This window comes from Enhydra lutris, unplaced genomic scaffold (genome assembly GCF_002288905.1).
Source record: "Enhydra lutris kenyoni isolate GAN:26980312 unplaced genomic scaffold, ASM228890v2 scaffoldscaffold11, whole genome shotgun sequence".
Lineage (NCBI taxonomy): Eukaryota > Metazoa > Chordata > Mammalia > Carnivora > Mustelidae > Enhydra > Enhydra lutris.
Genome location: NW_019154095.1, coordinates 39,248,002 through 39,272,558, shown reverse-complemented (window position 1 = coordinate 39,272,558; position 24,557 = coordinate 39,248,002).

The following is a 24,557-nucleotide window of genomic DNA, read 5'->3' as shown; positions in this document are numbered from 1 at the left end:
CGCTGTTTTTGTAAGTCAGAAGTGTTGGATTGTTGGTAACTTCATATGGTCCAACCTAATACTTTGGTCTAAACAAAGTGTGAACAAAGATGTACTCACTGAAACTCCACCTTGTCTGCAATTTCCTTTGTTTAGACTGTGAGAAGGTGGAAACTGTTCCAGATGCTTTATTATTTTGAGAGAGAGAGAGAGAGAGAGAGAACGCATGCGCGTGAGGGGGAGAAGAAGCAGAGGGAGAGGGAGAGAGAGAATCTCAAGCAGACTCTGCTGAGCGCAGAGCCCCACAAGGAGCTTGAGCTCACAACCCTGAGATCACGACCTGAGCCAAATCAAGAGCTGACTGAGCCACCCAGGAGCCCCGTAACTCTTCCAAATGCTTTGAATGTGTTGGCTACCTGAGGAAACCACAGGATGGAGAGGCAGACAGATGGGAGTGTGCAGATAGATAGATAAGAATATTTCCCATGGTCTTATTAGCCACCTTTTATGAATGGGGAAACCAAGGCCCAGCAATATTCAATAATTTACCCTCACTTCACCAGCTAGGAGGTGGCTGAGCCCAGCTTTGGGCCTGGGTCTGAGGCCTGGACTTTTCACTCTGTTCATGGTTTTCTCACCCAAGGAAACCACAGGATAAAGAGGCAGATAGATGGGAGTGTGCAGGGGCAGGAAAAAATAATTTGCATGAATGTCTGGAGTAGTTGGATATTGTCAGTTACAGTGAAGGTAAATTACTCACTAAATTGGCTTGTGCCATAGGAAATGTATTAGCTCCCTAATAAGAAATCTAGAGACTGGGTGGCGGTAGGGCTTGCTTTTAGAACGGCAATGTTCATCAAGGGTCAAACTGCCTCTGTGTTTATGTTCTGCCATCCTCCACAATTGCTTTCTTCACGAGGCTACTTCTCCTCTTGGGTCCCAAATGGTTACAGTGGTTCCAGGCTTCATATGCCAACAGCAATATCCAGGCAGAAAGAGGAAATCAACCCTCTTATGTTTCATTTTAAGATTGAGGAAAACCTTCCCAGGCTCCTCAGTAGCCTTCTCACAAGTCATCATTCAAACACTGATTGGTCTCACAGCCGTGGTGTCACAACATCTGTAGACCAATAGTCATTGGCAAAGGGAATGAGATAACCATGACTGGATTAGACAAAACTGAAATTCCCCTTTGGGGCTTCATTGGGCCCTAGACTGCTCTTAAGGTCAGGGTCATTGGGGGGAGGAGGAAACAAAACCCTAGTTTTGTTTTCAGGGAAGAAGATAAGGAATGGTTGCCCCAGATAAGTTTAGAATTGGGCTGTAGAAATGGAGCTAAAAGTTTGGAATTGGCTGGAGGTGGGGCCAGAATAAAAATTCCTGTGAATAAATGAGGAAAGCTTTGGCAATTCAAACAGGCTGCAGTACTCATGACTTTATTTTATTGGGTTGGTAGGAATGTGAAAAATGGTGTGCAAAGGAATAGATTAGCATGGTAGTTCTCAAATTTACTATGTATTTAGTCATTTAAAAATAACAATAATAAACACATTGCCTTGTAACACAATTGACATTTCATTTTTTTTAAAGATTTTATTTATTTATTTGAGAGAGAGAGAGCACAAGCACGGGTAGTGGCAGGCAGAGGAAGAAGACGACTCCCCACTGAGCAAGGAACCCGATAGTGGGACTTGATCCCAGGACCCTGAACTGAAGGCAGTTGTTTAACGGACTGAGCCACCCAGGTGTCCCCACAAATGACATTTCTTAAACTCTATTTGAAACTATATTTTCCAGTTAGTAGAGTAGCCTTGTTTCACATTTTAATGTATTTTATTTCTTCTTAATGTCTGAGTTAAGAAAAAGCTCTCATATCCACTTCCGTATTTAATCTGTTACGATGTGTCATTTTGATGGACAAATGTGAAGCAAGTCCAACCTCAGAGATAGATAGATAGTTGGAAAGGGGAGAAATATTTTAATAGCTTTTTTTCAGATAATTGTGGATATTCTTTGATACTACACTAAAACTTGACAAGAGGTAGTATTTAATGGTTAGTTGCAATGTGGAATCAGAAACCATAATAATGAACTTTTTGTACTTTGTTACATTAAAATCCCTTGGCCTACTTGACATTTTGAATGGATATTTTGTTCATAAATATTTCTATAGCATCAAACACTTTTCATTTGAAAAATATTTATTTGGGGAGCCTGGGTGACTCAGTCATTAAGCATCTGCCTTCAGCTTGGGTCATGATCCCAGGGTCCTGGGATCGAGCCCCACATTGGGCTCCCTGCTGGGCAGGAAGCCTGATTCTCTCTCTCCCACTCCCCCTGCTTGTGTTCCCTCTCTTGCTGTCTCACTCTCTGTCAAATAAATAAATAAATTTTTTTTTAAAAGAAAAATATTTATTTACTGAGTTATTCAGATTTTCTAAATGTTGACATATGTCATATAATACAAAAGAATTCATTAATATCACCACCTATTCAAAAAGGAATGTATTGTGAAGCTGTTGAACTCGTGGTGGTAAATTCAATTTTTATAATATTCTAATTTCCCCCTGAAAGTTCGGTTTTATTATTGGTAAGAAAAATGATCAGTTATCTTCCTTGGAATACAAGGTTTGCTTTGTTCGTTTTCTGTACGTCTGCCAAATACTCACGTGTGAATAATCATAACTTGTCTATCTGCTGTTCTTTCAGTGGGTAAAGAACTTCATGGTGTTCCAAGGGCTTGGCTAGCTCACAGCTGAAACAGTCATGCAAACGCCCTTCTTTGAGAGACCACCAGACTTCAATGTGCAGCACAAGTGTAGCTTTGTCACGCAGAACTATTACAAAGATCCTAGTCCAGCAGTTGGGTTGTCGTGAAATTAACAACTTCTACAGTTTCATCAAAGACATTCCTAAGTGGAACTGGGTTTGGTTTTGCTTCGTTTTTTAACTGCGCCATGAGGAATACAAAGGCTGCTGGTACAATTTAACGTCACTTCCTTGAGTCTGTGAAGGTGCCCGCAGTGTCATTCACCTTGGCTTCTGTCACTTCCACGCAAATGTCAACAGGCTTGTTCCAGGATAAACCGTGAGATTCAATCAAGTTATTCAACACTTTGTGTTTCTGGCCAAGCAACAACTTATTTAACTCTCTGTGGTCGTTGCCAAGTATAACCATAAAAGGTCTTTGATGATTATTCCTTGGAGCTGATGATGGAAGGATACATGCAAAGCAGCAAGCCTGGCCACGTCGATAGATTTGTCCTATTGGTAAAGTGAAAGTACAATTTCAGCAGATGAGCTATTAACTTAGTTATCATATTGGGAGCCAAGTCATCATTGCAACAAGGGACTGAGTCGTTGGAAAGTGGCACTATCACCAGTATCTTTTCTGACCTTCTATTCGGAAGGCATTCAGCCACATCCGCAGCAAAGGCTTTTTAAGTCTTTCAACCTCTGGTTGTAATACTCCAACTTCTGTAATAAGATAATTTGCTCTGCAAAGTGCTTTGGAGGTTTTCTCATTTCTAATATGAAAAACCAACAATTTAATTTATAGGTCTTTTTTTTTTTAAGGATTTTGCTTATTTATTTTGTCAGAGAGAGCGTGACCAGGAGAGCACAAGCAGAGGGAGAGAGAGCAGATGGCAAATGTTTAACCAACTGGGCCATCCAGGCACCCCAATAATTTTTAGTTTTTGAAGAATTTATCACATCTACATTTAGAATATTTCATTTCTTTTTCTTTAAATGCTGAGTGACTGGTTTCCAAGGGCAGTGATACCACAACTTACGTGGCACCATGATGCTTTCTTTTTTTAAATTAATAAACTTAATTTCTAGAGTAATTCTAAGTTCACAGCAAAAGTGAGCAGAGAGTGCGGAGTTCCCATATCCTTCCCGTCCCTCCCCACAACACATATCCTCCCCACCTGTCTATCTTTATTATCTTTATTACAATCGATAAATTTACCTTGGCACATCGTTATCATCCAAAGTCTAAAGTTTACTTTAGGGTTCACTCTTGGTGCTGTACCTTCTGAGGGTTTGACAAATGTGTAATGACTCGTATCCACCATTTTGGTGTCATACGTTATAGCTTCACTGCCCTAAAAATCCTCTTTGCGTTACCTGCTCATTTCTCTGTCCTCTCTTTACTCTGGCAACAACTAATATTTAATGTCTCCTTAGTTTTGCCTTTTCCAGGATTCCATGTTGCTGGAATCATTCAGCATGTACTCTTTTCAGACTGGCTTCTTTCACACCATAATATGCATTTAAATTTCCTGCATGTCTTCGCATGGCTTGATGGCTTATTTCTTTTTAGCACTGAATAATATTCCATTGTCTACATGGACCACAGTTTATGTATCTGTTCACCTTCTAAAGGACATCTTAGCTGCTTTCAAGTTTGGGCAATGATAAATAAAAGCTGTTGTAACATTTGGATACAGGTTTTTCTAGAGACATAAGTTTCATTAGGATAAATACCAAGGAATGCCATCATTGGATGGTGTGGTAAGACCATGTTTAGTTTTGTAAGAAACTGCCATGCTGTTTTTTTTCCCAAGTGACTGTACCATTTCGCATCTCACCAGCAATGAATAGTGTCCCCATTGCTCCACATCCTGATCAGCATTGGGTGTTTTCAGTGTTTTTTATTTTGGCCATTCTAACAGGAAGCTACTGGTCCCTTGTTTGAATTTGTAATTCTTTAATGACACATGATGTTGGACATCTTTTCATATGCTTAATTGCCATCTGTATATCTTCTTTGTCAAGGTGGATGGTCAGATCTTTGGTCCATTTTTTCCATTGGATTGTTCATTTACTTACTGTTGAGTTTTAAGAGTTCCTTGTATATTTTGGATAACAGTTCTTTATCACATGTTTCTTTTGCAAATATTTTCTCTCAGTTTGTGGACTGTGTTCTCATTGTCTTTACATTGTCCTTCACAGAGCAAAAGTTTTTAACTTTAACGAAGTCCTGCTTCAGAGTGTTTATTTCTCTCATCGCTGATGTCTTTGGTGTTTTATGTAAAAAGTCATCACTGTACCCGAGGTCATCTAGGTTTTCTCTTATGTTATCTACTGGGACTTCCATAGTCTTAAAATATACATTTAGGTTTATGATCCCTTTTGAGTTAATTTTTGTGAAGGCTGTGAGATCTGTGTCTAAATTCACTTTTTTTTACATGTAGGTGTCTGTTTGCTCTAGCACCTTTTTTTTTTTTTTTTTTGGAAGAGTCTATTTTTGTTCCATTGTATTGCCTTTTCTCCTTTGTCAAAGATCACTTCACTATATTCGTATGAGTCTATTTCTAGGGTCTCTGTTCTATGCCTCTGAACTATTTACTTATTCTTTCAACAACATCACACTGTCCTAATTACTATGGCTTTATAGTAAGTCTTGAAGTCCAGGAATGTCAGTCCTCCCACTGGGTTCTCTTTCAAGATTGAGTTGGGGGCATCTGGGTGGCTCAGTGGGTTAAAGCCTCTGTCTTCAGCTCAGGTCATGATCCCAGGGTCCTGGGATCAAGCCCCGCATTGGGATCTCTGCTTTGCAGGGAGCCTGCCTCCCCCTTTCTCTCTGCCTGCCTCTCTGCCTACTTGTGATCTCTGTCTGTCAAATAAATAAAATCTTAAAAAAAAAAATTGAGTTGGCTATTCTGGGTCTTTTACCTCTCTACCTAAAATTGAAATTTGTTGATATCCACGAAATTTCATCCTAGGATCCCGATTGGGATTGGATTGAATCTATAGATCAAATTAGAAAGAACTGACATCATGATAATATTGAGTTTTCCTGCCCATGAACATAGAATCTCTCTCTTTTTTTTAGTTCACCTTTAATATCTTTCCTCAGAGTTCTGTAATTTGCCTCATAGATATCTTGTATATATTTTGTTAGGCTTATACCTAAGTATTTCATTTTGAGAGTGCTAATGTAAATGGTATTGCGTTACTTGTTTCGAGTTCCAGTTGTTCATTGCTGGTATGTAGGAAAGAGTAAGCTTGTATTCAGCAACCTTGCTAGAATCATTAATTAGTTCCAGGAGTTTTTTTAGTTTTTTCCTTCATCTATTTTCTACAGAGATGATCATGTCACCTACAAACAAAGAGAGTTTTATTTCTTCATCCAAATTGGTAAACTTTTTATTTCTTTCTCTTGTCTAAGACTTTTAGTATAATGTTGAAAAGCAGCAGTGAGGGACACCTGGGTGGCACAGTTGGTTACGTGTCCAACTCTTGGTTTCGACTCGGGTTGTGATCTCAGGTTGTGAGATAGAGCACCTCGTTAGGCTCCTTGATCAGTGCAGAGTGGGTTAAGACTCTCTCTCTCTCCCTCTCACCTCCCAAGACCCGCTTGCACATGTGCTCTCTCTCTCTCAAATAAGTAAGTTAAGTAAATCTAAAAAAAGAAGAAGTAGAAGAAAGAAAGAAAAAAGAAAAGCAGTGGTGGGAGTTGAAATCTTTGCCTTGCTCCTGATCTTAGAGGGAAATTGTTGAGTTTCTCACTTAAGTATGATGTTAGCTATAGGGTCTTTGTAAGTATTCTTTATCAAGTTGAGAATGTTTTCTTCTATTCCTAGTTTACTGAGAATTTTCATCATGAATGAGTATAGGATTTTATTAAATGCTTTTCTGCGCCTATGAGCATTCAATACTCGGGATAAATGCCACTTAGTTGTGGTACATAATTCTTTTCATACATTGTTAGATTTGATTTGCTAAAATTTTTTGAGGATTTTTGTATCTATGTTCATGAGGGATATTGATCTGTAGTTTTCTTTTCTTATAATGTGTTCATCTGGTTTTGGTACTTGGGTAATTCTGGTCTCATAGAATGAGCCAGGAAGTATTCCCTCTGCTTCTATCAAATGTTATAATTTCTTCCTTAAATGTTTGGTAGAATTCACCAGTGAACTCACATAAGCCTGGTGGTTTCTGTTTGAGGGGTTATTATTTATTGATTAGATTTCATTAGTCAATATAGGCCTATTCAGATCATTTCTTTCTTTTTGTGTGAGTTTTGATGTATTGTGTCTTTCAAGGTTCATTTCATCTAGGTTATCAAACTTGTGAGCATAAGTTTGTTATTACTTTATTAACCTTTTAATGCCCATGGGGTATGTAGTAATGTTTCCTCATTTATTTCTGATGTTAGTAATTTGTATTCTCTCTTATTTTCTTAGTCTGGTTAGAAGCTCTTCAACTTTATTGATCTTTAAAAAAAAAAAACAGCTTTAGGTTTCGTTGATTTTATGTGCTGATTTCCTTTTCTCAGTTTCTTTGATTTCTGCTCTAATTTTTATTATTTGTTTTCTTCTGCTTACTTTGGATTGGATTTGCTCTTCTTTTTATGGTTTCTTAAGAGAAAGCCTAGGTAATTGATTTTAGATTTTTTTCTTTTCTAATAAATCCATTCCACAATATAAATTTCCTTTTAAACATCACTTTCACTCTATCTTAAAATTTTAATAAGTTGTATTTTCAGTTTCATTTAGTTCAAAATTTTTAAATTCTCTTGAGCTTTTTTCTTCAACCCATAGGTTATTTAGAAGTGTGTTGTTTAATCTCCAAGTAGTTGGGGGACTTTTCAGGTATCTTTCTATTACTGATTTCTTATTTGGATCCATTGTGGTCTGAGAGCAGACATTGTATGATTTCTGTTAAGTGTGTAAAGGTGTGGGGTGCAGTCGTTTAGACATATGACTCTTGGTTTTGGCTCAAGTTGTGACAGTATCATGAGATTGAGGCTCCATGGTTACTGCTTCAGTTTCTCTCTCCTTTCCTCTGTACCTCCCCACCACCCCAAATAAATAAATTAATCTTTAAATGCATTGAGATGTGTTTTATGGCCCATAATGTGATCTATCCTCCTGGGTGTTCCATGTGAATTTGAGAAGAATGTGTAATCTGCCATTATTGGACGAAGTGATCTATTGATGTCAGTTATATTTAGTTGATGGATGGTGCTGTTGAGTTCACCTATGTCTTTAATGATTTTTTGCCTATTTTATCTGTCCACTTCTGATAAAGGAGGTTTATATTATAATATAAATATACATAATTGAATACATTGTTGGTATTATTATTATTTTGAACAGATTGTTATCAGATCAATTAAGAGAAAGGTTTCATTTTACCATCACTTATTCCTTCTCTGATGTCCTTTTTTTCTTCATGTAGACCTGAGTTTCTGACCTATGTCATTTTCCTTCTCTCTTAAAAAAATTTTTTTTAAACATTTATTGCAAGGCACTATTGACAACAAACTGACAACAAATTCCTCCAATTTTTGTTTATCTGAGACAGTATTTTTCTCTCTTTTTTGAAGGATAATTTGGTAGGATAAATTATACTAAGTTGGTGGGTTTTCTTTTCTCAACACATAAATATTTAGCTGTGCTCTCTTTTGCTTGAAGGATTATTGAGAAGTCAAATATAATTCATTGTTGTTGCTTTTTAAAGATTTTATTTATTTGTTTATTTGGCAGAGAAAGAGTGCACAAGTAGGCAGAGTGGCAGGCGAAGGGAGAGGGAGAAGCAGGCTCCTTGTCGAGCAGAGAGCCTTATGCGGGGCTTGATCCCAAGACCCTGGGATCATGACCTGAGCCAAAGGCAGCTGCTTAACCAACTGAGCCACCCAGGTGTCCCCAGATATAATTCTTATCTTTGCTTTTGTATAGGTAAGATTTTTTTTCCTGTGCCTTCTTTCAAGACTTTTTCTTTAGTTTTGCCTTTCTGAATTTTGAATATGATATTCATAGGTGTATTTTTTTTGGCTTTTAACTGGCTTGGTGTTCTCTGAGCTTCCTGGATCTGTGTTTTGGGGTCTGACATTAATTTGGAGCAATTCTCAGTCACTATTTTGCAAATATTGCTTCTGTTCCTTTCTCTCTTTCTTCTCCACCTATTTTTTTTAAGATTTTATTTTTAAGTAATCTCTACACTGAACATGGGACTTGAACTTACAACCCTGAGATCAAGAATTGCATGCTCCAGCAGCTGAGCCAGAGAAGGCCCTCACCTTCTGGCTTTCCCATATGATAATTGTCTTTCTCTAATTGCCTTCTTTCACTTAGCATAATATCCTCTAGTTCCATCCACGTCGTTGCAAATGGCAAGACTTCATTTTTTGACGGCTGCATAGTATTCCATTGTGTATATATATACACCAACTCTACTTTATCCATTCATCTGTCAATGGACATCTGGGCTCTTTCCATAGTTTGGCTATTGTGGACATTGCTGCTATAAACACTGGGGTGCAGGTGCCCCTTCGGATCACTACATTTGTATCTTTGGGGTAAATCCCTAGTAGAGCTTGGTAGTAGGGTAGTTATATTTTCAACTTTTTGAGGAACCTCCATACTGATTTCCTCCATACTGTTTATACCAGCTCGCATTCCCACGAACAGTGTAAGAGGGTTCTCCTTTTTCCACATCCTTGCCAACATCTGTCGTTTCCTAATTTGTTAATTTTACTCATTCTGACTGGTGTGAGGTGGTATCTCACTGTGGTTTTGATTTGATTTGATGCTGAGTGATGATGAGCATTTTTTCATGTGTCTATTGGTCATTTGGATGTCTTTTTTGGAGAAGCATCTGTTCATGTCTTCTGCCCATTTCTTGATTGGATTATTTGTTCTTTGGGTGTTGAGTTTAATAAGTTCTTTATAGATTTTGGATACCAGCCCTTTACCTGGTAAGACATTTGCAAATATCATCTCCCATTCTGTCAGCTGTCTTGCTTTTGTCAACTGTCTGCTTTCCAAAATTTTTAATCTTGATGAAATCCCAATAGTTCAATTTTGCCTTTGTTTCCCTTGGCTTTGGAGACATGTCTACCAAGAATTTGCTGCAGCCAAGGTCAGAGAGTTTGCTGCCTTTGTTCTCTGGGATTTTGATGGATTCCTGTTTCACATTTATGTCTTTCTTCCATTTTGAGTCTATTTTTGTGTATGGTATAAGAAAATGGTGCAATTTCATTCTTCTGCATTTGGCTGTCCAATTTTTCCAACACCATTTGTTGAAGAGACTGTCTTTTATCCATTGGATATTCTTTTCTTCTTTGTCCAAGATTAGTTGACCATAGAGTTAAGGTTCTATTTCTGGGTTCTCTATTCTGTTCTATTGATCCATGTGTCTATTTCTGTGCCAGTACCATACTGTCTTGATGATTACAGTTTTGTGATAGAGTTTGAAGTCTGGGATTGTGATGCCACTAGCTTCAGTCTTCTTTTTCAACCCTCTTCTGGCTATTTGAGGTCTTTTCTGTTTGCATACAAATTTTTGGATTATTTGTTCCAGCTCTGTGAAAAATGCTGATGGTATTTTGATAGAGATTGCACTGAATGTATAGATTGCATAGAATGTATAGAATGTATAGATTACATAACATAGACCTTTTAATAGTATTTGTTCTTCCAAACTATGAGCATGAAATGTTTTTTTCCATTTCTTTGTCTTCCTCAACTTTTTTTCATGAGTGTTCCATGAGTACAGATCCTTTGACTCTTTGGTTAGGTTTATTCCTAGGGATCTTGTGATTTTGGGTGTAATTGTAAATGGGATCAATTCCTGAATTTCTCTTTCTTCTGTCTCATTGTTAGTGTATAGAAATACGACCAATTTCTATGCATTGATTTTATATCCTGCCACTTTGCTGAATTCCTGTATAAGTGCTAGCAATTTTGGAGTGGAGTCTTTGGGTTTTCCACATAGCGTATCATGTCATCTGTAAAGAGTGAGAGTTTGGCTTCTTCTTTGATGATTTAGATGCCGTTTATTTCTTTTTGTTGTCTGGTTGCTGAGGCCAGGACTTCTAGTACTATGTTGAACAACAGTGGTGAAAGTGGACATCACTGTTGTGTCCCTGACCTTACAGGAAAAGCTCTCAGTTTTTCCCATTGAGAATGATATTCACTGTGGGCTTTTTGTATATGGCTTTTATGATATTTAAGTATGTTCCCTCTATCCCTACACTGTGAAGAGTTTTAACTATAGTTTCTTTACTCTGGCCTTCTTCATTTGTAAAATGAAAGCTTTACACTAGATGTGCAATCTCAAACATCATTTGCTGTTCTAATCATTTCTAATTAATGAATGTGATGGAAGCAGAATGATTTTTATACTCTCTGCACTGCAAAGTAGTACCAGTTTACAAGAGGGTATAAAAACATGACCTTAGCAATTTCTACAGGCTTGCACAATTATCCACACCAGTGGGGTCCTCAGAACAGATAACAAGCAGTGCTGGCCAACATCCTGAGTGCTCAGTTTGGAGACTTGATGAGATCAAACTCCAATTTTAACCAAAAATATCTCCACTAGTTGGCCTGAAAGGAGAAAAAAAAAAAAAGCATAAACAATAACCTTGATTTGACTAAAATACCAGCAGAGAGGGACACCATCTGTGACCTAGCTAAGGAATTTTGGAACTGAGTGGCTAAGAGAAAAATTTGCAAGAGAGATGCAGTATTTAATGTACTGTTTTTAAGACTGCCTAGGGAACTCAGAGCAGAGAGAGGAGGAAAAAGAGTCAATAATAACCAGTCTGCAACAATTTAGGTATGTTCTACTTTAGAGGCCAAAGGAAAAAAAATGTATAAATTATAGCCAATTAGAAAATATAATGGCAGAAAACACATATTTCAATGGTTTCTCAAAGAGGTAAAGTAGCTAGAAATAAATGTACTAATAGATATGTAGTTCCTACAAAATTTTTTAAAAATTTACTTTTGGACACATAAGAAGAACAGATTAAGTGGAAAGTATACTGTGTTCTTAACTGGGAAGACTCAATATCATGAAGTTATCAAGTCTCTCTAAATTGATCTATACAGGGCGCCTGGGTGGCTCAGTGGGTTAAAGCCTCTGCCTTCAGCTCAGGTCATGATCTCAGGGTCCTGGAATTGAGCCCTGCATTGGGCTCTCTGCTCAGCAGGAGCCTGCTTCCTCCTCTCTTCTCTCTGCCTGCCTCTCTGCCTACTTGTGATCTCTGTCAAATAAATAAATAAAATCTTTTAAAAAAATAAAAATAAATTGATCTGTACATTTAATTTAATTCCAATAAAAATTTTAAATGGATTTTTAAATTAGTGAAATTAAGTCTAAACTTTGTATAAAAAATGAATTAAGATTTGCCAGTAAAATTCTGAAAAGAGTAAATAAAAGGGATTGGACCAACCAGATATGTTTAAATATTACATATTTCAATAAATAATACGTTACACACAAATCAGTAGAAAGGATGAGAAAGTCCAGAAATAGACCTAAACACATAATATGATGAGGATGACATTATATCAGTGGGGAAAAAACAGAGTATTTGACAAATGGTCTTGAAAGTACTTAATAAACACATGGACAAATTCCAAAGGGGTTACACACTTAAATCCAGAGAAGCAAGCTGTAAAAACAGACAAGGAAACATAGCAGAGTTTTTTCTTAAGTTAGTGTGGGTACAGCTGGCTGCTCCTCTCTAAGGAGGTGAGCTAACAGCTAAGCAACCACTTTTGAGAGTGAAGGGCCCTGATCTTCCAAGGAAAAAACAATATGGCTGCACCTTCACTTCCACCCTCCAATCTAATGTGGCAAAAATGTCTCCTGTGGCCCACCTTATAGGAAACATATAGACAAGGGAATTGTGAAGCCCATAGTTCAGCCTAACCAAGTTGACACATTTCAAAACCACCACCCATCAAATGACATGCAAAATTTTCTATTTCAGCATTATTAGTTTCATCAAAAGATTGTGAATAACCTGTATAGCTATCAAAGGATCTGGTTAAATAAATTATGGTAAACTATAAATTGAAATGCTATACAGTCATAGAAAGAATGAAAAAGCTCTTTATTTGTAACATGACACGGTCTCTAAAATATTGTATCAATTAAAAAAAGAGAGTTAAGGGGCATCCTGGGGCTCAGTTGGTTAAATGTCTGTCTTTGGCTCAGGTCATGATCCCAGGGTCCTGGGATCGAGCCCTGCATCAGGCTCCCTGCTCAATGGGGAGCCTATTTCTCCCTCTCCTTCTGCCCTTCCCCAACTCGTTCTCTCTCTCTCTCTCTCTCTCAAGTAAGTAAAATTTTTAAAAAGAGAGAGGGTTGAAACCAGAAAATTAAAAAAAAAAAAGAAAATATATTCTTATTTGCTTGTATAAACATAAACTATCTCTGAAACGTACACAAGAAAGTGTTGATATTCACTGATTCCAGGGAGGGAAAATAGTGGTTAAGCGACAGGAGTACTAAGAAACACATTTTCACACCTACTGAATATTGACTTATATGAATTGACATTTAATTAAATTTAGGTTAGTTAAGTTTAAGAAACAAATGGAAACAATCACGAAGCTGTGTATTGAACATACAATACATAACCTGGACAGTGCTAGGTATTATCTTGGCCATGAGAGAAAGCAGGCTTGGAATATCTTCTGTCCTAAAGTAACTAAGAGTCTATCTGGATTTTTCTTCCTCCATGTTCCTTGAATATCAGTGTTCTACAAGGTTCTAGACCACTTCTTTTCTCATTCCTAGGTGATCCCATCTACTCTAGTAGATTTAACTATCATCACCCTGTTGACTGGTCTCAAATATATGTCTCTAACTTTATGATCATCCTAAGTTTTACCCATGTATAATCTGTTTCTAGTTCATTTGGACAGAGAGAGTAGTTCCTACAAATATCCATGTGTCTAATTAATCATCTTCCCTACTCCCAGAATTGGCTCCTGGAAGTTCCCAACCTGATCCTCCTCTCAACTTTCCTATCTTTGAATTTTTCATTCCATGCATGTTATTTACTATTATTAAAACAGAAGAGTTTTTACAGGTCTGTCTCTTTTTTGTTTGCTTGTGTTCTACTTTTCCTTGAATGCAAGAAAGGCTCTTTCTACTCCTAAATCAGATAACTATTTGACTATATTTTCTTCTATTTCTTTTTTGGAATAATAAAATAATTGTCTTTTTGCAATTTATTTCAATATGAGGTTACGATCTAATATCCCAACACCATTTATTGAAAGCAAATCATCTTTTCTCGTGCTTGTCTGAGTAAGTTTTCAGCTGATTGACTGGGGTTTTCTAGGTAGGTCATGTAATTAGCAAAAATTTTACTCTCCTTTCCAGTATTGACACCTCTTAAACTAATCAGAATATTTTGGTTGCCCATAATAGAAATCCAGCTTCAGCTGACTTAAGGAAGAAATGAAAGTAACCAGAATGAACAGGAGTTGCTTCCGTCATGGCTGAATTCAGGGATTTGTACGATGTCTTGAACAGTCTTTCTCTCTGATCCTTGGCTCTAGTTCTTTCAGAGCAGTTCGCAGTTTCAGATAGGTACAATGTAAGCAGAGACTAGATGTTAAGACAACCGCAAGCCTCCATGGACTTAACAGACTATTTATTTTTTTTTTTTTTTTGGTCTTGGCAACACAACACCATGGAGCCTTAGTGAGTTGCCTGTCAAGGTTATTCTTGGTCAACTTGTGTGCCAAAACCCAATACAGTGGTTGCAGTCTTGTCATGCTGGACCAAGCAGTTCTATGAATAACTTTACCAGTTACCTAAACAGTTGGAGTTGGACCATACCTTCTTATCTAGTTATTTATTTATTTATTTATTTAGGCAGCAAGAGTAGTCTAAGCTCTGTTTCCCACTAAAACTTCTTAGTCTCAGGTTATGAATAGGAAAAATAGACTAGGGAGGTTGCAAAAGGGGTCTTTCCTTTTTGTAAACATCCATTTATGCTGCCTTTCAACCCTCTCACGCAAGGAGTTTTGCGAAGGGAGGCCCCCTCCACCTTTGTCCAGCAGTGTTGCATGGTGACAAATGCCTAAAGCAAGGCTTTGGGGCTTGGGTTTCCTCTTATTTCGGGTTCCTACCATATCTGCCCCCGTGGCAATCACCAGACTCCAACTCTTAGGGCTTAAACCTTAACAATAGGGGTGGGAGCAAAGTACAGAATTTTGTTATTGTAATTTGGCATGATTATTAGACTGGATCTCAGCATTCTCAAATATTTGGCTTTGGTTTTTTTTTTTTTTTTTTTTTTTTTTTTTCGTTTCCAGCCAAGCCACCTTGGTCTGGAATCTGTCACTCTACTGGTACATTTTACTCAAGGCTTTGAGTCTAATTTAAGCCTTAGCTTCAGGGGACCTATGGGCTGAGACCTAGGGGCCTCCTTTGCTGACTTACAGTAGGTTACCAGTTCCCTTCCTGCCCCTGGTAAATGCTCAGTAGTCCCCAACTCCTCACTTTTCCTGAGGATCTTTGACCTATAAACCTACTCTTTATACCATTTTTTACCTTCATTAAAGCCTTCTGTATTTCAAAGCCTAATGGAGTGTTTGTGTCTACTGTACTGCCTCAGAATTCTCCTACAGGCTTCGCTCTCTGCCCTTTTCCCACCCCTACTGCCACACACCCTGAAGGAGGGGCCTCCTCCTTCAGTACCTCATTCGATGTCCAGGCCACCTGTGGTTTTATGGCTGCTGGAAGGCATGGGGGTGAGGGAGCAGTACTAGAAGTTGTCACAGTGTTGCCAGATGGTGACAGAACAGATATCAGTGGAAGGGGCCAGGCAGCTCTCCCATCTTGTAGTTGGCTGGTGAGGGGGGTGTGAGATTTCCACTGGTGTGAACGCTGGGCGGTTGACTGGCACTGGCTCTGGGTACAGGTCATTTGAATTTTCTAACCCCATGGAAAATGAGAGACCATGGAAAAAACAGTGAGATCAGATTGGGAAAGGATATTTACAGTATCTTAAACCAAACATGGTCAAATATTTAGAGTATGCAGGGAAAGAAAAAAAAGAAAAGAGGGAAAAAAAAAAAAACAAGAACTCCGATCGAGAAAAAGGGAGGTACAAACCCAAACAAGAGCAATGACAGCAAAACAGGCAATTCAAGAAGGGGAAGCCCAAAAGGCTGGTACACGTATGAAGTTGGGTGCAGTCTTTGTGGTAATGACAGAAACAAGACAAAACAAATAAGAATACATCCCTTTATACTTGCTAGATTGGCATAAAGTAGAAAGCTGATGGTAACAATGAGAGCCAATGGAGATGTGGGCACCGCAGTGGGAGTGTGGATGGGTGCAGCCATCCCAGGGACCCATCTGGTGGCACTTCTTCAAATCGGGTGGCCCCCTAGCCTGTACCCAGCAATACCCCTCCAAAAAAGCAATTCTCACACTGGTCACAAGGGCACATGTAGAATGCTCACTGCAGTATTGGTTATTAGAGTGAGGATTTGGAGATAACTAGATGTCCATTACAGAGGCATGAAAGCTAATAAAGGGAAACCTCACTGGAAATGGAGTCAGGAGGTTTGGCAGGGGGAGCCCTCATGTCGTACCACTCCTTGTCAACATCAAATCCAACAGGAAGAGATGGACCTTGTATGTGGATACTACTTGACTACTCCAGCAGGAGGAAGGGAATTTTCCTCTTCCCCTGGCAACCGCCCAGCCAATGACAGACAGTCACAGCTCAGCCAATGGGAAACCACCACAGTCCCAACTCCCAGTTTACTCCAATGGGCTTTTTGTTTACAACAGCCCTCCCAGCGTCCCCCTCTCCTCTTTGAAAGCGCTTTCTCCTCCTGAGTTCTGTCGCCTAGCCTATGGTTTTGCCATAGCTTGCTTGTCCAAGGTTGCAGTTCTCTGCTATTCCCGAATAAATCCCATCTTTTGCCGGTAAAATAAGTGGCAGCTTTATTTTTAAGATTAATGGATAAGATTAAGGGAATGGTTAAAACTGTGGTGGGTACACACTATGGGATACTCTGCAGCAGTGAACCAGAGTGGGCGCAGCAGCACGGATGGATTTTTAAAAAATGGCAATTGACAAAAATAGAAACAGAATGATAATACAAAAAATACCTTTATGTAAATTAATAATACCTGCACAATAGTGGCAATGTTTGCACAATGTAGTGAAAATGTTAGAAACCACTAATTGTACACTTAAAATTGTAACCAGGGTCCACCCACTTGGCTCTGAGGGTCCCAAAAAGACTAGGGTTGGCCATCCGCCATTCACAAACGAGTGGCGTTGAAACCAGAAAGGAATTCATTTCAGTGAGGCCAATACCGGGAAGACAACGGACTGACTCCAAGAGCTGAAAATACTTCCAGGTTTATATAAGGAAAATGTGGGGCAAATGTTGGTGGGTGGCAGGTGGCCAGTAGAGGTCAGGTTGATCGTTTTCTTGGGGTCAATCACACTGGGTCTTGCTGGCGTCAGGACAGTTGTTATTGTCCTGAAGGGTAGTTTCAGCCCCCATCTTAGGATGCTTTGCCTGCCAGGTCCTTTGCCTGAGTTGAGATAAGCTGGAAAGAAAAACTTGATCAATGAGAAAGTAAGTAACTGAGGTCAAAACAGAGGCATTTTAAGGCACAACAGGGTTACTGGATTGTCTTTCAAAATGATGAGCTATATGGTATGTGGTCATATCTCAAAGTTCATGCACATAAAACCACAGTAAATATTTTCACAAGAACAAATTAAAGAACACATAACATCTCAAATGTATTAGAAAACTTGTCTATGAAGGTTAGGGAAGCGGGAGTAAAAGTGGAAGCAAAAAGAAGAGAATGAAGGTTTGTTCAGGCCAGTGATTAAAAACAGAGGTCGGTGGTCAGTACGGAGTCGTTGACAACATAGCTCCAGGAGGCCAAAGGCTGCCTCCTGCAGAGGCCCTTCTCTTGCCCACTCACCTGCTGCTTCCTGGAAAATGGCTCCATTTACAGAATCCTCAATTAGCTTCAATATTTCCCCCAAGTCTCCTCCAGTTCTGAAGCCAAGCTCCTTTCCACACCAAAAATCCCTGTTTTTTTCTTTCATATCAGCCCTTGATTCTAAATTAGGAAAAACGCTGAATGTCAAGAAAATATGAACAGTTTTCCTTTCTCATGGACAAAGAGAACCCAGTGTTTAGATACCACAGTTCTCCGATTTCCACTGCCTGAAAGGGAGTTAAAATGTTTACTTCTCTAAGGGAGCTGCTCTCCCCCACAGAGCGGGATAAACCTTTGCTAAGGGAACAAAGAGAAACTGAGTTCAGTTTTACATCCAAACAGAACAAACCTTCATACCTTGTTTACATGAGTAATAGAAATCGACTCATACTACCTGAAGCCAAGAACAGGAGTTTACTATAGATTACAGAAGTCCCTCTTGGAAGCGAAGGTTGAAATACAGTCAGGCTTCAAGACAAAAATAAAACAGGAAGCAGGAAGCTGGAAAGCTGCCAAGAGCCAATAATTCACTCAGTTGTCCCCCACTCCCCAAATTAATTTTCTACACACAAGGTGGAGTATGAGTTCCCCACTGTTGGAACAACCAGCAAAGGTCCCTATCATGACTGAACCTCAACTCCCAATTCCTGAGGAAAAAATGCGATTGGCTCCACTTGGGTCATGTTTATTTAGCTACTGGGAAGGTGGGGTGGTATGGTGTGGGGGTGTCACTTATTGCCAAAACCCACTCTGGGCAGAGGGAAGACAATCCTCAAAGAAAGGGGTTCAAGTACCCAGATGTCTTCAGAAGAGTCTACTAAAATATCTACAAAAATCAATCATATGTTAATCAGAAATAGAAAAATAATTTAATTTCAAAAAGCCAACAGCAGATAGGTCACATTCTATTGTCAAAACACAATAATTTAGAAATTAAAAATAGAAGTTTCAAGTAAAGAGAGTCAATAAACATTTAAAACACTCCAGTTATGAAATAAGGCCAAAACTGTGTTCAAGTAAATTAGTTACTCAGAATGATTTCATTATTAATTTGGAAAACATTAAAATAAACAAATCAAGAATTTTCAAGAAATTGGTAAAAAAAATTTTTGTTTTAATTTAAAGAAAGCAGAAGGAAGAATAAGAGCTAAAATAAATGAATTTTAAAACTTAAAAATTATAAAATTAAATAAATTTAAGACCTAATTCTCTGAAAACAACAATCAACAATAAAATAGACACACCTCTGGCAAGTCTAGTTAGAAAAATAAACATATAACATTAAATATTGGAAAGGAAATAGATACAGAAAAGATTCAATAAGTATAAAAGAAGATCTACCAATTAATATTAATAGATTTGAAAAATTGGTCAAAATAAATGATTTTACATAAACGAACAAAATTAGTGCAAAAAGAAGTAGCAAAACTGAATAGAGCAATAACCTTGGAAGAGTTAAAATTAAAATCATTTTGAAAAAACTGCCAATGAAACAGGTACGTATTCTCTCTGTATATTTAGCTCTGTAGCTGGTCTTTTCAGACTTTCAAAGAGTAGATACCACTAAAGTTACTTAAAATTGTGCAGCACACAGAAAAAGATGAATGATCTCCCTCTTAGTGATCTCCAGAGATAGCATAACTTTCACGCCAAAACTTCATACAGTTAGAAAATTAAAGCCTGGTGTCACGTTTTCATGCCTGCAGACAGCCCCCTTTTTGGAATGTGTTGGGGTGGGGTGGGGGGAGTTGGGTGAATGGGTAATTTGGTACATATGCTATAGGAAGGTAGGGAGGTACAACTGGGTCAAATCAAGCCTGACTGAGAGGAGGCATGGGTGGCTTTCATCGTAGCTAGAAGGGATCTGGGATCCTTTGCAGTCGTGGTTGTACCTGGGAACTGAGTATTTTGTAAATGCCTACTATTTAATTCTGTATAAAACAAATAGAAAAATCTCAAACCAATACTTAACAGTACATGTAAGATGTTCTGATATTTTTTGTGCTATTCTATTTCATTTGTTCAAGTGCTGAGCCACACACTAAATTGATTTTATTCTCATGACTAGGTTGCGATCCACAACTTGAAGAGCAGTAGAGAAATGGGATCACACTAGGAGGTCCCATCCTCGGAGAAATGAGCAGTTGTGTGAACACGCTGGTTCTCTAAAGGCTGTCACGTCACAGGTTCTGCTCAGTTGATAACCCCTTTTCCTTTTCTTCTTTTTAAGATTTTATTTATTTATTTGACAGAGACAGAGACATCGAGAGCACAAACACAAGCAGGGGGAGGGGCAGAAGGAGAGGGAGAGCGGGTGAGGGGCTCCATCCCAGGACCTTGGGATCATGACCTGAGACAAAGGCAGCCGCTTAACAACTGAGACACCCAGGCCCCGACAACCCCTTTTTCTGATAATGCTTTTTCTGATAATCCACGGGGGTTGAGACCTGTTTGCTTCGTCATAGTCGCAGGGACCTGGGTGGGAACCTGAAGCCAGCTGGATTATAGCTTCTGACAGAGAACTCTGTGGCACCTAATTACGGCTCCTTCACCACTTAAGCTAATCCAAGAGGGTTTCTAAACTCACCACCAAAACAACTCTCACTGTATAAGCACAGAAAAAACGTGTAAGGTACAAAGTTTGAAGTCTACTTTAATTCACTATATTGCCTTATTAAATATATTATTGGATTTTCCATTTTGGGGGTTGGCAAACCATGGCCCACAGCCAAATCCAGCCTGTGGCTTATTAGATATTATTATTGTACATTCCACCAACGAGGAATGGTATTTACAACTTTGAAGGGTTGTGAAACAACAAAGTAGGATTTGTGACAGAGATTGGTTCACAGTACCTAAATAGGTACTCCCTGGGTCCTTACAGAAGTTGGCCAACATCTGCTCTATATCCTTGAGATGTCTTGTCTATTTGACCTATCAGATATTTAGAGGGATATTAAACATTCACATTCTCGTTAAGTTTTTGTCAGTTTTGGCTCTCTATATTTTGATGCTCTGTTCAATACATCAAAGTTAATAATGAGCATATTTTCTAGGTCCCGTTAAATGTGTTTGTGTTGGATTCTATTTTGAATAATAATGTAATGTAATACTTCCTGTATTTTTGTTTTTATTAGCCTGATTTGTTAGTACATCCTTTATCTTAAAACTTTTTTTTGGATCACATTGTCTTAAGCTCCCTTTTAGAAAGAAAATATACATTGTTCTTGGTTTTTGCTGAATCTGAAAATCTTTGACTTGTAAGAAGGAATATAATAGAGAGATTAAAACATATGAATGGGGGCGCCTGGGTGGCTCAGTGGGTTGGGCCGTTACCTTCGGCTCGGGTCATGATCTCAGGGTCCTGGGATCAAGCCCCGCATCGGGCTCCTTGCTCAGTGGGGAGCCTGCTTCTCTCTCTGCCTCTGCCTGCCTCTCTGCCTGCTTGTGCTCTCTCTCTCTCTCTCTGTCAAATAAATAAATAAATAAATAAATAAAATCTTAAAAAAAAATATGAATGTATTGCAATGATTTGTTTGGGGCTACTTCCATTATGTGTTTCAGGCAAAGTGAAAAGGTTAATTAGCTAGCATGCTTTCATGGCCAAGTAATAACTACTCTTCCTTGGACACCAGAAAAGTTACAATCTCATCAATATGTTCCATATTCTGGACCATAAAATAAAATTCTAGATTTTTTTAAAAAATTGAAATCATATTAAACATTTCTTGACCATAAAGAAATAAAATAAAAGTCAATAATAGGGGCTCTTGGCTGGTTCAATGGGTGGAGCATGCTACTCTTGATCTCAGGGTTGTGGGTTCAAGCCCCACATTGGGTGTGGAGATTGCTTAAAAATAAATATCTTAAAAAAAAATAAAAGTCAATAATAGATGCCAGAAAAATCTTAAAACATTAGACTATATATGTATATATCTAAAGATAATTATCTTTAGACTATATATATGCATATGTATATCCATATGCATATATATAGTTATATATATGGATATACATATGCATATATATAGTCTAAAGATAATTAGAAAATATTTTGAACTGAATGCAAATAAAAAGTCAACATACCAAAATCTGCAGAATACACCTAGAGCAGCTTAGGGGAAATTTATAGAACTAAATGCTTAAATTAAAAAAGAAAAAAGGTGTCACACTGTCTCAGTCAGCTTGGGTTGCTTTAACAAATCACAGACAGGTGGCTTCAACAAACATGTATTTCTCATAGGCTGGAAGACTGAGATGGGAAGGCAGCATGGGCAGGTTCCTAGAGAGACTCCCTATGTCCTCTTTTTATAAGGGCACTAACCACATCATGAGGGCCTCACCCTCCTGACCTCTTCTAACCCTAATTACCTCCCCAAAACCCCACCTCTGAAAACAATCACTTTGGGGATTAAGATGTCAACATATGCATTGAAAATGGCAGGGGATCCAAACAGTCCCTACTACACAATCATCTAAGCTTCCACTTTATAAAAACAAGAAAAGAGGAGCAAATTAAACCCTGTGCCAGCAGAAAGAAGAAAGTGAAACGGATCAGAGCTGAGCTGAATAAAATTAGAAACAAAAGCAATAGAGAAAATCAGTGAAACTAAATGCTGTGTTTTTGATAAGTTAAAAAAAAAAAAAACTTGAAAAACCTACAGCACTGACCAAGAAATAAAAGAGAGAAGCTGCAAATTACCATAATCACTACAGAACCTACAGATGGTAAAAGAATAATTAGGAAATACTATGAAAAATCATCCACCCGTATATTTGACAACTGAGATAAAATGAATCTATTCTTCAAAAGACAAAAACAAACACTCAAGAAAAAAAGGGAAGACCTAAAAGAGTCCTATACCTATCAAATGCATCAAATTTGTAGTAAAATAAAATAAAACAGAAACTTTCTCACGACAAAAAATTTAGACCCAAATGATTTCACTGGCGAATTCTACCCAACACTAAAAGACAAAATAATACCAAGCCTAGATATCCTCTTCTGGAAAATATAAGTAGAGGGAATACTTCCTAACTCATTTTATGAGGTCAGCATTACTCTAATGCTGAAACTAGATAAAGATATTACAAGAAAACTACAGACAATGCTATGTGAACATATAAAATTCTCAACAAAAATTCAACAAATGATGACCCCAAATACATAAAAATGATGATACATCCAAGTGAGATTTATTCCAGGAATGCGAAACAGTTTCAGCATTTGAAAATGAATTAATGTAATTTACCATATTAGTAGATCAAAGAAGAAAATATTTGTGTAATTCAAAGTTTGCTAGATTATGTCCTGGATAAGTCTTCTCAAATAAATTTTGTCTCAAATTTGATGAACATTTTTTTAAAAGATTTTATTTTTAAGTTATCTCTACCCCCAAAGTAGGACTGGAACCCACAACCCTGAGATCAAGAGTTGCACACTCCACTGACTGAGCTAGCCAGGAGCCCCACTGGGTAAACACTTTTAATCTGATTACGTGGGTTTTCCTTAGCCCAGGAATTTGGAGTTTTTTACTTTGCTTTTGATAATTACTTCTGTTTGATTTATTCTTATGTCTCTGGCAGTTATGTACATGTTAGATTAGATTTCCTTTTCTGCATCCTTTAAACCCCCCATCTTTTTGTTTCTTTGCAATTTTCCCCTAAATTTTGAGAGACTTTCTCAAGCTTGTTGCCAGTTAGCTACTGCTGTGTGACAAACCATCTCAAAACATAATGGCTTTAAATAATAACATGTATTATGTCTCACAGATTTCCAAGTTGGTGGTTCTGCCAGCATGAGCTGGACTCAGCTAATAGTTTGGCTTGCCTCTGTGTCTGTGGTCAGCAGGATGACTGGCCATTGACTGTTTAGGGTCTGACTTTTGCTGGAATGGCTTGGCTCTGCTCCATGGGGTCACTCAGCCTTCCCAAGGCTAGCTTAAACACAGTCTCATGGCAATGGCAGAGGAGCAGGCAGAGAACTAAAATTCCCAAGCACTTTTCAAGTGTCTGAATAGTCAAATTTCCTACTGTCTCTTTGGCAAGCCACATGGCTGAGCCCCAAGTCAAAGGGAAAGTGACTTCAGAGATACAGAGCAAAGGTTATATAGAGTAAGAATATATATTAGGGCCATTAATGTGATCCATCTACCAATATTTTTCTTTGTATTACTTATTTAATTTTCTACAGAACCAGTTCTATAGGATTTATAGATCATATTTTGATATTTTGTTTTTAGGTTCCATGCTGTCTTATTTTTTTTATCTTATCCATGACCCTTTAAATTTCATTCTACTGTCTTTCCATCTTACCCTATTTTTATTCTTTATGACTTTCCTGATGTATTTCCTATTGACCACACCTTCCTATATTCTATTAGGTAGAGCACAATGTTCAAAAGCTTTGTCTTTTTTTTTTTAAATTCAAAAACTTTTTAAAGTTTTCAGAGGTCTCATGAAAGTCTTCTCTGCTGTTTCCTTCTCTTCACTGTAATATATTCTTATAGGCCTCCTTTGACATCTTCTGAATAAATAATAAGACAACATTTTGAAGTGTGTGATATGTGGGTTGCTTTGGGGCTCACTCTGGGTCTGAGTGATGGTAAAATCATCACAGATGCCCAGTGGAGAGGAGATGTGTGAATCCAGCTCCCAGTCCTCACTAGAGTTTCTGGCCAGTACTCACCAGTGCGTTTGTGTTCTGAGGAAATGACATAATATCCTGTTCCCTCTGCCTAATTCTGTAATATTCTAAACAAAGAAAATACAATTTGGGCATGCAGAACTACCAGGATTCTTCCTGCCTGCCCCTGCCAGCCATT